The sequence below is a fragment of the Triturus cristatus genome, chromosome 2_1 (genome assembly GCF_964204655.1).
Source record: "Triturus cristatus chromosome 2_1, aTriCri1.1, whole genome shotgun sequence".
Taxonomy (NCBI): Eukaryota; Metazoa; Chordata; class Amphibia; order Caudata; family Salamandridae; genus Triturus; species Triturus cristatus.
Genome location: NC_140581.1, coordinates 714854117 through 714869138, shown reverse-complemented (window position 1 = coordinate 714869138; position 15022 = coordinate 714854117).

The window sequence follows — 15022 nt, the reverse complement described above, 5'->3', positions numbered from 1 at the left end:
CACACCCGGGGACGGAGCTCCAGCACCGGGCCCGGGCCCAGCTTCCGGACCCCTGCCAGGCCGGGGACAGCCTCCCCGGGCCCCCGGTGGACCCCCTGTCCCCAGCACCCGGACCCTCGGCTGGAACCAAGGAGGGTTAAGCCCAGGCCACGTCCTCTCCCCGACGGCATGCCTGGGGAGCCCATTTTTACCGACTATTAAGCCCCCACGTAGTGGGGGCTTACAGAACCCTGGGGGAGGACAAAAGTTGGAGTAAGCCCGGCCGGCCGGCAGGCCGGCCATCTGGTCACCCGGCCCGCAGGGCCATCTGGTCACCCGGCCCGCAGGGCCATCTGGTCACCCGGCCCGCAGGGCCATCTGGTCACCCGGCCCGCAGGGCCATCTGGTCGCCCGGCCCGCAGGGCCATCTGGTCGCCCGGCCCGCAGGGCCATCTGGTCGCCCAGCCCGCAGGGCCATCTGGTAGCCCGGCCCGCAGGGCCATCCGGTCGCGCAGCCGGGCGACCAGATGCCCAGGGACCACCCAGCCCCCAGGTGGACCGGGAGGGTGCCGTGCCCAGTCGCCCTGGCAGTCCGGAGAGCGGGTGGCCAGGCGCTCAGAGGCAGCCGCTCGGGAGGGCTCCTTCCCCGGTGCCGCTCTTGGCCTCTCTGGGCAGGAGCGGCAGGAAGGGGAGGCCAGGCCAGGCCAGGCCAGGCCAGGCCATCTGGTCACCCTGCCGAGCAGCGAGGGACTGTGGCCGCCGTACCCGCACCCAGGTGGGGCAGGGACGGGAGGGGGAAGCCCCCGTGCCGGAAGGCACGTGGTGGAGGCAGCCTCCCGCAGGCCCGCGTTACCCCCTTCCGCGTCCCTTCCCGCCGGCCCGGCGGCAGAGGGACCCACCCCTGGGTGTGGTGGAGGGAGGGCGTCCGCGGGCGCCCACGCACGGAGAGAGACAAAAGCTTGGCTCAGAGGATGACTTTCAATAGATCACAGCGAGGTAGCTGCTCTGCTACTTACGAAACCCTGACCCAGAATCAGGTCGTCTACGAATGCGCTGGGGAAAGGGTGCCCTCCGGGGCCCGGGGAGGCTCTCCCCGGCCTGGCTAGGGGTCTGAAGCTGGGACCAAGCCCGGGGCTCGTGCTCTGTCCGGCAGGGCCCGGGGTGCGGGAGCCCCCCGTCCTGCAAGCCAGCCGAGGGTCCGGGCGCTGGAGACAGAGGTCCACCGGGGCCCAGGGAGGCTCTCCCCGGCCTGGCTGCTTTCAGAAGCAAGGACCGGGCCCATGAGCCGGGGTGGCTTGCTTTTTTATTCTACGCTGGTGGAACGGAATTTTCCGCCCACCCCTATACGACCGTGTGGTGCGGGAGCACCCGTCCTGCGGCCTGGTGAGGGTCCGGGTGCCCGTGACGGGGTCCATCGGGCCAAGGGAGGCTCCCCAGACCTGGCTGGGATCAGAAGCAGGGACCGGGCCAGGTGGGTGTGTGGCTGGCTAAGTCTTTTCCTTGCGGAAGTAGGAGTTTGGTTAGGGCTGGGCGGAATTTGCGGAATGCCTCTTCGCGGAATTTTGAAAAAAAAATTGTGGAAAACGAGCGCACAACCTGAGGGACCGTGTGCCCGGGACTGGGGTCCCTCGTGCTTGGGCAGGCTCCCCTATCTCCCCGGCCTGGCTGCGTTGAGAAGCAGGGACCGGCCCCGGGCCTCCTGATTTTTGGTCAGGGCCTGGGATCCCACGTCCTGCGGCCTGCCAAGTGTCCATCTGCCCGGGACAAGGGACCCTGGTGCAGAGCCCCGGAGCCCTGCAAGGGCAGGCGGGAGCCCTACCGCTATGGCTCGGTGTGGGCAGCTGGGAGTCCTTTTGGTCCCGGCCATCTGGTCGCACCTTTCCCTCGGCCATCTGGTCGCGCTCAATGCTTTCCAATGGGGGCGACCAGATGGCCAGGCCGGCCTGGAAGTCCCGATGAGGGTCCATTCGCCTCGCGGATCCCAGCCAGGGCTCCAAGAGGCCGGGCGCGTCCGCGCCTAGGGTCCCCTCCGTCACTCGGAGCGCGAGGGTTACAAGAAAGGTGGGTAGCCTTCCTCCGGATTAGTAGGGGCAGGGTATGCCGGGACACCCCTCCTGGGGATTGCGGTTCTCAGGCGGGGACCAGATGGGCCAAGCCCGGACGACACTTCCCCGGGGCGTCCGGTGCTCCCTCCTCCAGCCCGCGGCGAGGCAAAGTGCCCAGGACGGGCTCCATGGGTCCCCCAGGCGTCCACCGAGGCCTGCAGCCCCAAAGCCCTGCAGCCCTGGAGCCCTTCAGCCCGGAGCCCTGGAGCCCTGGAGCCCTGCAGGCCCGGAGCCCTGCAGCCCCGGAGCCCTGCAGGCCCGGAGCCCTGCAGCCCCGGAGCCCTGCAGCCACCGAGGCCTGCAGCCCCAAAGCCCTGCAGCCCTGGAGCCCTTCAGCCTGGAGCCCTGGAGCCCTGCAGGCCCGGAGCCCTGCAGGCCCAGAGCCCTGCAGCCCCGGAGCCCTGCAGCCCCGGAGCCCTGCAGGCCCAGAGCCCTGCAGCCCTGGAGCCCTGCAGCCCCGGAGCCCTGCAGGCCCAGAGCCCTGCAGCCCCGGAGCCCTGCAGCCACGGAGCCCTGCAGCCACGGAGCCCTGCGTGGGCAGGCGGGAACCCTAGCGTGAAGGCTCGGGTTGGACAGATGTTGCACCTCTCCCCTCGGCCATCTGGTCGCGCGCAATGCTTTCCAATGGGGCGACCAGATGGCCGGGCCAGCCTGGAAGTCCCGATGAGGGTCCATTCGCCTCGCGGATCCCAGCCAGGGCTCCAGGAGGCCGGGCGCGTCCGCGCCTAGGGTCCCCTCCGTCACTCGGAGCGCGAGGGTTACAAGAAAAGTGGGTAGCCTTCCTCCGGATTAGTAGGGGCAGGGTATGCCGGGACACCCCTCCTGGGGATGGCGGTTCTCAGGCGGGGACCAGATGGGCCAAGCCCGGACGACACTTCCCCGGGGCGTCCGGTGCTCCCTCCTCCAGCCCGCGGCAAGGCAAAGTGCCCAGGACGGGCTCCATGGGTCCCCCGGGCGTCCACCGAGGCCTGCAGCCCTGGAGCCCTGCAGCCCTGCAGCCCTGGAGCCCTTCAGCCCGGAGCCCTGGAGCCCTGCAGGCCCGGAGCCCTGCAGGCCCGGAGCCCTGCAGGCCCGGAGCCCTGCAGCCCCGGAGCCCTGGAGCCCTGCAGCCCCGGAGCCCTGCAGCCCCAGAGCCATGCAGCCCCGGAGCCCTGCAGCCCCGGAGCCCTGCAGCCCTGGAGCCCTGCAGCCCCGGAGCCCTGCAGCCCTGGAGCCCTGGAGCCCTGCAGCCCTAGAGCCCTGGAGCCCTGGAGCCCTGCAGCCCTGCAGCCCTGCAGCCCCAGAGCCCTGCAGCCCCGGAGCCCTGGAGCCCTGCAGCCCTGGAGCTCTGCAGCCCTGCAGCCCCGGAGCCCTGCAGCCACAGAGCCCTGCGTGGGCAGGCGGGAACCCCAGCGCGAAGGCTCGGGGTTGGACAGATGGGAGTCCTTTCAGTCCCGGCCATCTGGTTGCACCTTTCCCCCCTCGGCCATCTGGTCACGCGCAATGCTTTCCAATGGGGCGACCAGATGGCCGGGCCGGCCTGGAAGTCCCGAAGAGGGTCCATTTGCCTCCCGGATCCCAGCCAGGGCTCCAGGAGGCCGGCCGCGTTCGCCCCTAGGGTCCCCTCCATCACCCGGAGCGCGCGGGTTACAAGAAAGGACGGTAGCCTTCCTCCGGATTAGTAGGGGCAGGGTATGCCGGATAACCCCCCCCCCGGGGCCGGCAACCAGATGGGCTACACCCAAGCAACATCCTCCCAGACCTCCGGCGGGGCTTCCCTCGTCCGGCCCGCGGCGTGGCAAAGTGCCCAGGGATGGGCTCCACGGGTCCCGGGCAGTCCTCCGCTGGGCGGCCAGGCCCCGAGAGCTCCGGTTGTCCTCCCCGTGCCTGAGGCCCAGCCGGGGTCCCTCGAGCCCACCCCGGGAAGCAGAGCCCCCCCGAGCCCTTGGCGGGTGGGTGGGCAGGTGGGAGCCCTACCGCTATGACTCGGACAGACGGGAGTCCTTTCAGGTGCAGGCCATCCGGTCGCTCCTTTCCCCTCGGCCATCTGGTCGCGCGCGCAATGCTTTCCAATGGGGCTACCAGATGGCCGGGCCGGCCTGGAAGTCCCGATGAGGGTCCATTTGCCTCCCGGATCCCAGCCAGGGCTCCAGGAGGCCGGGCGCGTTCGCCCCATATGGCCCCCCTCCATCACCCGGAGCGCGCGGGTTACAAGAAAGGGGGGGTAGCCTTCCTCCGGATTAGTAGGGGCAGGGTATGCCGGAACACCCCTCCGGCGCTGGCGGTTCTTTGCCGGGGACCAGATGGGCTGCTCCCGGGCAATATCCTCCCAGGCCTCCGGGGCTTCCCTCCTCCGGCCCGCGGCGTGTTAAAGTGACCAGGGACGGGCTCCACGGGTCCTGCAAGGCAGCCGAAGGTACGGGCGCTGGGGAAGGGGGTCCACCGGGTCCCGGGGAGGCTCTTCCCGGCCTGGCTAGGGTTCGGAAGCTGGGCCCGGTGCTGGAGCTCCATCCCAGGGTGCGGCTCCGTCCCGGGGTGCGGGAGCCCCCTGTCCCGCAAGCCAGCTGAGGGTCCAGCCGCTGGGGAAGGGTGTCCACCGGGGCCCGGGGAGGCTCTCCCCGGCCCAGCTAGGGGTCTGAAGCTGGGACCGGGCCCGGGGCTCGTGCTCCATCCGACAGGGCCCGGGGTGCGGGAGCCCCCCGTCCTGCAAGCCAGCCGAGGGTCCGGGCGCTGGAGACAGGGGTCCACCGGGGCCCAGGGGGGCTCTCCCCGGCCTGGCTGCTTTCAGAAGCATGGACCGGGCCCGTGGGGAGGCTCTCCCCAGCCTGGCTAGGGTTCTGAACCTGGGCCCGGACCCGAGGCTTGTGCTCCGTCCCAGTGTCCCAGGGTGCGGGAGCCCCCCGTCCTGCAAGCCAGCTGAGGGTCCAGCCGCTGGGGAAGGGTGTCCACCGGGGCCCCGGGAGGCTCTCCCCAGCCTGGCTAGGGTTCGGAAGCTGAGCCCGGACCCGGGGCTTGTGCCCCATCCCAGTGTCCCAGGGTGCGGGAGCCCCCGTCCTGTAAGCCAGCCGAGGGTCCGTGCGCTGGGGAAGGGTGTCCACCGTGGCCAGGGGAGGCTCTCCCCGGCCTGGCTAGGGTTCGGAAGCTGGGCCCGGACCCGGGGCTTGTGCTCCTTCCCAGTGTCCCAGGGTGCGGGAGCCCCCCGTCCTGCAAGCCAGCCGAGGGTCCGTGCGCTGGGGAAAGGGTGCCCTCCGGGGCCCGGAGAGGCTCTCCCCGGCCTGGCTAGGGGTCTGAAGCTGGGACCGGGCCCAGGGCTCGTGCTCCGTCCGGCAGGGCCCGGGGTGCGAGAGCCCCCCGTCCTGCAAGCCAGCCGAGGGTCCGGGCGCTGGAGACAGGGGTCCACCGGGGCCCAGGGAGGCTCTCCCCGGCCTGGCTGCTTTCAGAAGCAAGGACCGGGCCCGTGAGCCGGGGTGGCTTGCTTTTTTATTCTACGCTGGCGGAACGGAATTTTCCGCCCACCCCTATTCATGACTCCTTACCTATAGAATTTCTACAGAGGTTCTAATGCTGACATCTTTCTTTCTTCCTTGATTTAATAGGGTTCCCTTATCCTTAGCTTAGTGTAGGGATTAGTTGATGTTGTGAATCTTTTCCACGTATGGGGAGAAGGATCAAAACCATTCGTCTAGTCATCAAATCCTTTTCCTTATTTTTAGCATTGCTGCCACAGAAATTCTCAGATGCTCCTTGTTGTTGAGGACCAATATTGGAGCCGCTTTAATCTTCCTTTGATAATCCCGTATCTTTATAGTATATTCTTGAGATTGATTTATATTAGTCTGGCCTTGAGTTTGTAATAAACCTTTTAACTCAAAGTTACTCACTAAAGAGGTCAATTGACCAGACTAAATTGGAAGAAATGTCCCAGGGCGTTCTCAGGTAGCATACTGAGGATGGTTGGTACCTGAAGCAGAGGGGTTAGAAAACTGTTACTTTACATTAGTTCAGATCCAATCACAGTCCCTAGTGTCAATTTTTTTACTTGGAGAAGCGGTGTCGGTGATGTTCCAGTGGTTCGAGAGTGAGTTATAATAGCGGAGCAGTAAGTATCAATAGGGTTTTGTATAAGTAGATTATGTTTAGCTTGCGGAGTTTGTGGCAATTGTGTGGTTTCTTGTGGAGATTGTGTAATATAGTGTGCTAATGTTTTATATGACCGCGTGAGTGTAGCGCTTACTGTGAAGAAGTTGTTATCTGGTCCGATGTGCACTAAGATCCCAGGATGATATTAAAAAGTGTAGAAGATACTCTATTGTAATTATCTGCTGAGGTGTTGTGGGGTTTGTCATGAGATTTCATTAACAGCCCAATCAAGATAGGGATGTTTATCTTTTGTGTGAAAGTGAGGTATGATTAATGTGGCAAACCTTTTGCGCAGAGAGAAGCTGAACTGATCAGACTGATTCCCTTTTGGATATTTGAATGTATGTTTGTGTTATTTTTGCATGATTGGTTTCGGTCAACTCTTTAGTAAAGCAGACTATTGTTACTTGTTGCTATTGCATTGTATTTTGTTGTGAGTGTGTTGCTGGAAAGAGTGCATTCGTGAAAATTGTAAAGGAGCGTGAGCTGTTGCAATGAGTGAGATTTTCGTCACAGCATGCCACGCTGGGATAGGAGGGTTGGTGTGAAGTCACGCTGTTATTGGCTGTCTACATCATGAGGTGCCACACTGTTATTGGTTGAAGATTTAGAATGAGATATTACGTAGAATATTGATTTTGTGTTGAAACTAATACATTTTAATTGAAAATGAAATGTTTTAAAGTTGTACGAGATTTGTTTAGGGGATGTTCAGATACCTCTTAAAGGGTGGGAAGAAGCCCTGCCCGAAGACACTGCAGGACATTATACGGCTAAAACCTAGACCAACACAATTTGAATTGCTTGGAGCATGCTGTTCACATGAAAGAGAAAGAGAGATATCAGAGACAAGTGAAAAAGGCAGTGCGTACTTCTGCAGATGCAAGGTGGGAAGCAGAGCAGAAAAGGTGGAGAACTGACATGATAGAAATAGCAAAATTATACCCATTATTGCAAAGAGGAGAAGGGGTAAATGGGACTGAAAAGAGAAAGAAAGATAAAACAGAAGAGTCAGGAGAAAAGATGAAAATAGTGATAGTGTTACTAGTGATAGTCTTTTAGCCATATTAATGTCCAAATGAACACCTTCTGATAATGGAATGCAAACAGAGCAAGTTGGGAGCAAGTTTGCAGGTGGGAATACTGGATTGCCTACAGCACCAGTAAGTAGGATCCCTGGTATTGCAGGGATTTCTCCTGTACAGAAGGAGCAGAGTGCGATGGGGACTATTACAGTGAATCAAAATATGAGAGAAGGAAATACAGGGACTTGTGTTCCTGGGGCCTTCACTGTCTGCATAGTGCCAGATGCACTTACAGTTCCTGTTACCATTGGACCAGGGCTTCCTGTATATAAATGTGGTTCGGGGTAAATGGGATTCAAAACTCAGCCATGCCTGCTCACCAACAAGCATCAGAAGTTACACCAATGAGTCAGAGGGTGGGAGAATTCTTTCCTTTACGTCCAATTAGTGCACATTCTCTGTGTGGTGCAATTGCAGACCCATCTGTTAATCATACTGGATTTGGACCTTTAAGGTTAGCCCTGCGGTTACCAGATCTGGGTTCACTTACTTGGGAACCACCTTTAAGTATGGAGAGAGGCACCCCTGAAGTAAAGGTAGTATCTAAAGCCCCTGCGATACATCCTGGTCTTAATATTTAGGAACTGGAAGACTTTTTGAAAGTTCTTAATGCTAAATCGAATGAGTGAGTCTGGAAGTGTGCAGGGAACTCTTCAGTCCACTTTGAAAGTTTATTTGACGGATGTGGGAAAATTAACACCGCAATTGAATGAGATGATACGTAGTTGTTTTGCATTGTATCAAATAATTATGTATCTGCCGAGTGAACTTTTTTCATGAGTGAGGATATTACTAGGAGAGCAAAGCAAGCCCATGATAAATTATCTGAATTAGCTCAGAAATATGAGGTAGATTTGGAGGATTTACAAAAAAGCCACTGACTCACTTTTAGTGATCGGGACATAAAACATATGAGAATACCACGGATGAAGATGCAAAGTCGGAAATTATTTCACAGTATCCGAATTTTTTGACATATTTACAAGGAATGATGCATTGCTTATCCATGGCAGCAATGCATCAAAATGTTTTGCATCTGCTTGAAAATCCTTACAACGCAATGGATGCGCTGTATTTATCATACGGGGCTCCATGGTGTAAGGTACCAGGGATGCGTCAGAAATTCTGACGTATCCGTGTGAAGGATGCCGCATCTGGCCCAAAAGTGGTGCATTGCTGTAGTGGTCATAAAACGGACTCAACTAAGGCGCTGCATAAAAAAAGAAAGGCAATGTGTCAGTTTTGACTGAGGCAAGTACCTAAATGTATGAGGACCAATGTAATAGGGTGTCAAATACTGAAAAACTCACCTTGCACTCTATTGCATTGGTCCTGGGTGTCCGGCATACAAGTGGGCATAGTTTACTGATGTGTACCACTATGCCTACGTATGTGTGGCATAAGTCATTAATGGTGTGTAATGTGTGATTTACTGTGTTAGCTACCGTATTTGTGCACTTACTTGTTGAGGGGATGTGATTTGATTACAGATTACACTGTTTCAACTCACTTCAGCTAGACAAATTCCTCTGAAACAGCCAATGCCTCATTCCTACAGCTGAGTTTTTGAGGCATAGATATTTCATCATATCTCAAGCTCATTTCCTCGTAAATATGTCACTAGGAGAGAATTAGAGAAGTGGGAAGTTAAATGGTCAAAAAGAACGACTCCCACGAGAACGACAGAAGAGCCACCTCCTCCCGGGGGGGGGGGGGGAACTACAGCCTTCCCTTTGCGGGAGATACCTACCCGAGGTTACATACATGTACCGTGGAGTAGGATTATCTTGTGTAATTTACAAATGAATTTCCCAAATGAAGAGAGAAGCCTGTAGAGTGGTACAAGCAAGTTGAGCGGTTTGTGAAAAATTCAAAGGCTTGTGGACTGATTTCAATGCCTTGTTTATTATTGTGGTCACAAGTGATTTGTGGATGGAGTGTAAAATAGCCATAGAGTGGCCTGAGAGAGAGCCGACTAAAGATACTGCCACTAATGGTCCTTCAACTATAGTGATGAGAAAGTATGATTACGTAATGACGTGGTTGAAGTCTAAGGTGCCACCCCAAGATATTGACTAGAGTAAGATTGATCAGACGACCAAGGAACCCAAAGAGACGATTCATGCGACGAGAGATTGTTACAGGCATTCAAACAGTATAGTGGAATGTAAACACTGGAGCACAAAGATATGGGATATTTTGAGTCCAGGTTTGTGACAGGATTGAGGCCTGAGATTTGTATGATGATTCAACAGCGTTTGACTTGTTGGCAGAATAAGTGGGTTGAAGTGGTTTTGCGATATGCTAAATATTGCAACGATGAGATTGAAATGAGGCAGGAAAAGTTAAAGGAGAAATTGATGATGGTACAAATGAAGACTGCTCAGAGAGGAATTCAAAATCCACATTTTGTAGGGAATGCCCCCCTCCCGCATACAGGGAGTGTATCTATAGGGAGCTCAGGCAATGCAGGGTGAAGGTGGATTTCAATCACAAGGTACAGGTCGGGGTGTCCATATTTATTCAAGCACTGGAATTGATGTGGAAACATTGAAAAAGTCTAATCCATGCCACTACTGCAATAGGCTGGGGCATTGGAAGCGAGAATGGCATCTTAATACCTCAAATCACAATTCAGGATTCATACAACCTCAGAGTAGTAATTCCATGCAGCAATAGAATATACTCAGACCTAGATCTCCGAATTTGCGTGTGCCACAAGCCAAGTGATGCAGGTTCCCTAACCTCCGATGCCACAGCAAGCTGCTAATGTTCCCAGATTTTCTTCAAACCAGGACCCAAATTTGAATCAGAATGCATTCCAGAATAATAATCCTCACTAACAATTTCCCATGTTCGAGACAAGGGCAAATTTTGGCATCGGTCAGTCTCCCTGATTGTGCCTGGGGGGGGAGGAACATTGTGTGCTTGGCACAGTCTTGTAGGTAGACCAGAGTTAACAAGTGAAAGATGCTGAGGTAAATGGCTGTAACATATCATTATTGTTTTAAACTGGTGCTACCAGTTCTACTGTGAGTTCAGCAGAAGCTCCAAACCTACCCTACTTGCAAAGTTGTTGGAGTTGCTAATCAACAAATGAAGAACCCTATTACCAGGATGTCCCTGTAAAGATAAGAAGGTTTGAGGATAACCAGCAATTTGTGTGAGTTCGTTAGGATGTGATTTGTTGTGCAAATTGAACTACACCATATACTGTACCCCAAAAGGAAAAGAACTGCAAACTCATGATAAGAACATTGCATTCGAGTTGGCATATCAAAATATAACTATGGGAATGTATCCGATGATGATGACAGAGGACTTGCCTTTATATCTCAGAGAATAAGTGAAACCAGAAGTTTGGAATTTTTCAGGAAAGGACATTGGACTCATTATAGGTTTTGAGTGTGTATTCTGATAAAGCCAAATGTAGAATATCCCAGAACACCACAATATAATTTGACCCCTGAAATGATTGCTGGAATAACCCCAGTGATTGAGACCATAATTCAACAAGCTATATTGAAGGAGATCGTGAGTGGTCCATGTAACTCACCCATTATGAGCCTGCAGAAGCCTTGCGGTAAGTACCTCATAGCGCAGGATCTAGGCAAAATCAATAATATTGTGATTCCCGAAACATGCAGATGACACCTGGCTTTCCCTAGATATGAATTCTCAGGATCTTATGTTCCTGGCTGAAGGAGGGCACCAACCCTGATTTGATGCTTGCTGTTCCTTCTGGATTTCGGATAGTTTGTGCTAATTGTGGCAGCAACAAGATAGGTGGCGGTATTGCAGTTATCCTAAGGGACGGTTGGGAGATTACCACCGTAGACTGGACCCTATCGGGAACATTAAGGCTATGACCATTTGTGTTAGAATATCATCATCTACCTCCGTGGCTGGGTTGTTCTTATGTAGGCCTCCTGACAGCCCTGTAGGCCACCTGATAGAGCTCTGCGACATCATCGCTCAACTCTCTTTAAAGTATGCTAATCTAACAGTTCTTGGCGACTTTAATGTACATGCTGATGATGAAAGCTGCTCTTAGGCGACCCAGTTCCTGGAAACACTAGAGGGTCTTAATCTCTTGCAACTGGTTACCATACCTCCCCATACGGCTGGCCATATGCTTTATTTGATTTTTTCAAATAACCCTAATATTAGAGTGGGGGCTCCTGTTCGTCTGACTTGTTTGGACCTCTTTTTGGTACCTTTTGCCTTTTGTTTAGAGCCCACGCCACCAAGATTCATGACTAACTAGGCTATGAGAAGAAATTGGAGGAAAGTCACCAGGCAGGCCCTGGGTCCTTCACTCCAGGAAGTTACCCCACAGCGTAAGGTAATCCTGATACTGATGCTCCCTGTTTAAATTCATGGCTTACGACTGCTTTGGACTCAGTCGCACCGCTCAGGCCAGCTACTTCTATTGGACTTAAACCCTGAGCCCCCTGGTTCTCCTCCGAATTAGGAATAGAGAAAAGCCTTTGTAAGAAACTAGAACGCTCCTGGAGCTAGTAATATAATCTGGCAGCAAAGGGCCGCTAGAAAAAATCTCACCGGCTAAAGTGTAGCAAGATGAGGGAATATTTTGCAAATCACATCAAGCACACAGGTAATTCCGCCAAAGAAATCTTCAAGATTGTAAAAACTTTCCCTATCCAACAGCCATAGATAGCACATTTCTGCACTCTCTTGCTCTTTGCTCAAGCCTATCAGACTTTTTCGAGGAAAAGATTCAGAATATCTATTCTGTGTTTTCTTCAAAGACTCAACCCCCCACTCCCGGGCAAATTTTATCTCCTGATTCCCTCAGTACCTTGTCAAAATGTCTTCCTCTGTCTATCGAGGAGTCTTTCAGGCAGCTTTCTAAGTGCAAGTCGGGCTCCCCTGGAGATACTTGCCCTGCGCGTTGTTTTTTAGAATGCTGGCCCCGTGGCAAAATCCCATATTAAATCAAATTTGGAACACCTCCTTGAAATCTGGTATCTACCCTACCGCATGGAAACAAGCATTCCTGCGGCCTTTGTTAAAGAAGCCTGAGGCTGACCTGGGGAAGCCTTGGAACTGTAGACCTATTTCATTGTTGCCAGCTCTGGCAAATATTCTGGAGAAGGCAGTTCAAAGCAATTGGCTAAATTTCTAGAAACTAATGGCCTCTTACATGACTCACAATTGGGATTCAGAACTGGGTACAGCACTGAGACCGCGCTTCTTGAAGTTGCCTATTCTGTTGAGAGTCTGTGGACCAGGGCGTTTAAGCAATGCTGGTGCTACGAGATCTGTCAGCAGCTTTCGATACTGTCGCACACCCGATTCTGCTCAGGAGACTGATTCAAGCGGGAGTGCGGGGAAAAGCTATGTCCTGGTTACAGACATTCCTGGAGAATCGCTCGCAGTAGGTGTTTCAGCGTCCAATTCTCTCCTCTCAGAAACTTCTAGTATGCGGGGTGCCACAGGATTCTGCGCTAAGCCCACTGCTTTTTTACATTTACCTCTCCCCACTGGCTACTCTTGTTGAGTCTTGGGGAGTTGGTCTCCTACCCTGATGACACACTGCTGGTGCAGTGGCGGCCTTTCCTAATTTCAAGGAGTGCCTATAAAACATCTCGGTATGGATGCACGAGAATTTCCTTAAACTTAATGCAGATAAGACGAAAGTCTTGTTCTTCAGTAAGGCATCACCTCGACCATCAAACCTCTGGCGGCCTACAGAGCTGAATCCACCACCAACCCCAGTGGATTCAGCTAGAAACTTGGGAACCAGAATGGACAAAGACCTTTTTTTTAAGACGAAGGTGCGTCATGTTTCTTCCATGTGCGTTTGGAAACTATGAGCCATTAGGAAATTCATATGCTTTCTGCCGGAGGAATGCCAGAAGTTTGCTGTCAATGCTCTGGTGACCTCACAGCTTGACTATGCTAATAGTCTGAACATGAGGCTGCCTGCATATCTAGTCTGCAGCCTTCAGATTATTCAGAATGCTGCGGCTAGACTCATTCGGCGGGTACTCCTCCGACATCCTATCTCCCTCATTTGAGACAGCTCCATTGGCTTCTAGGTTACCAGGAGGATTGAGTTCAAGTCATTGATCCTGGCTTTTAGAGCCACCAGAAACTTGGACCCAGGCTATCTGAGGCAGAGGCTGCAGTTATGTAATCAGGAACGAGCCCTGAGATCCAATCATCTCAGATTTTTGCGGGTTCCACACTTTTCTAAGGCCCGGCAAGATGGCAGATCCTTTGTGGTGAAAACAGCGAAATTGTGGAAAGCTCTGCCGGCCCATCTCCGCCTGATTGAAACTGAACCGGAATTCAGGAAAGCGATAAAAACATGGCTCTTCACCCAGTCATAAGGGCGTGCACGAACCCCTTGTTAGTCTCCCAATAGCGTCGGGACAACTCTGCTGAGGTAGCTGTGCGCTCTAGCAATGTCATTATCATTGTCATTGTCCAATGGTACTGAACCCTGCTGTAATATTGTTTCAAATTCCATGTGAAGCTGAGTGGTTTACTGTTATTTATTTGTGCCATGCATTCTTCTCCAATGCCCTTGCATTAGGACAGTAAGTTCCTCTTTGAAATCCGGCTTGGTAACTGTATTTTGCATGGTGCTGAGTCCCACGAAGGTTTACAGAGAGCCCCTCTATTTTTAATCAGATCCTTACGAAGATTTTTGAGTCTTTCGTTATGCCCTGTAATTCAGTCCTAGTCTAGTATATTGACGACCTGCTGATTGCGCCAAATACTCATAAATAGGGCTCTCGGTTTTATGGTATTTATTTTTTTGACATTTCCGTCTGTAATTCTCCATATTTATTTGTTGCTAATTTTATCTGTATTTATCTATATTTATTTTGGGTTTCATGGAAAAATTAAGCTGAAATTAGGATATTTCCACATTTGTTTAACCGATAAATATGCACTTATGCTTGAACGTCTGCCAGGTTTCAGTGCAGTGAACACCCGCAGAAAGATAATTGCACTCATATGAAAATATGTACATTTCAGTATCAACCTTGTGCATATCTACTGCTGTCAAAGCCTCTATACTAAAATTCCTTTCTTATTTAACCACCTTATCTATCAATCCATACATCTATTGGCCTGGCAGTCATGGTGGACAGTATTTAGAATTACTCAACAAGCAACTAAATTTCCATTTTTATCCTCATTTAAAAATACATACAGACAAGAAAATGAATGTTTTCTGTCTGCATTTATCTGTAGAAATCAGTAAAAACGGAAAACAGGGAGCCTTACTCATAAAGCATGCAAAACTGACACTATTGCATTGTTAAATCACTTGGCTGAGAATGGATATAAGGTGTCCCCGAATAAGTTGCAGTACTGTTTGAGAGGGGTCTTATATCTTGGTCATCATATTGATAAAGGTGCAAGAAGGATGTCACAAGACAAAATTTCTGCGATCAAATAAATGAATCCACCAACAATACAGAAAGAAGTCAGGATGTTTTTGGGAATGGTGGGCTACTATCATCAGTGAATATCCAACTTTTTTTTTTTTTTTTTTGAAACCGTTTATTACAAGACTCAAAAATATACAAATATGGGCCTACAACCTTCTGGCCGGCCGCTAGCAGTGAAAGGAGCATACGATATACATTTATAAAACACATGGTGCTGCGGCCGAGCATGCACAGGAGGTAACATCGTTGCGAGCCACACTGTCCTGACCCCACTATACGGTTCCATTTTAAACTTAAAGAA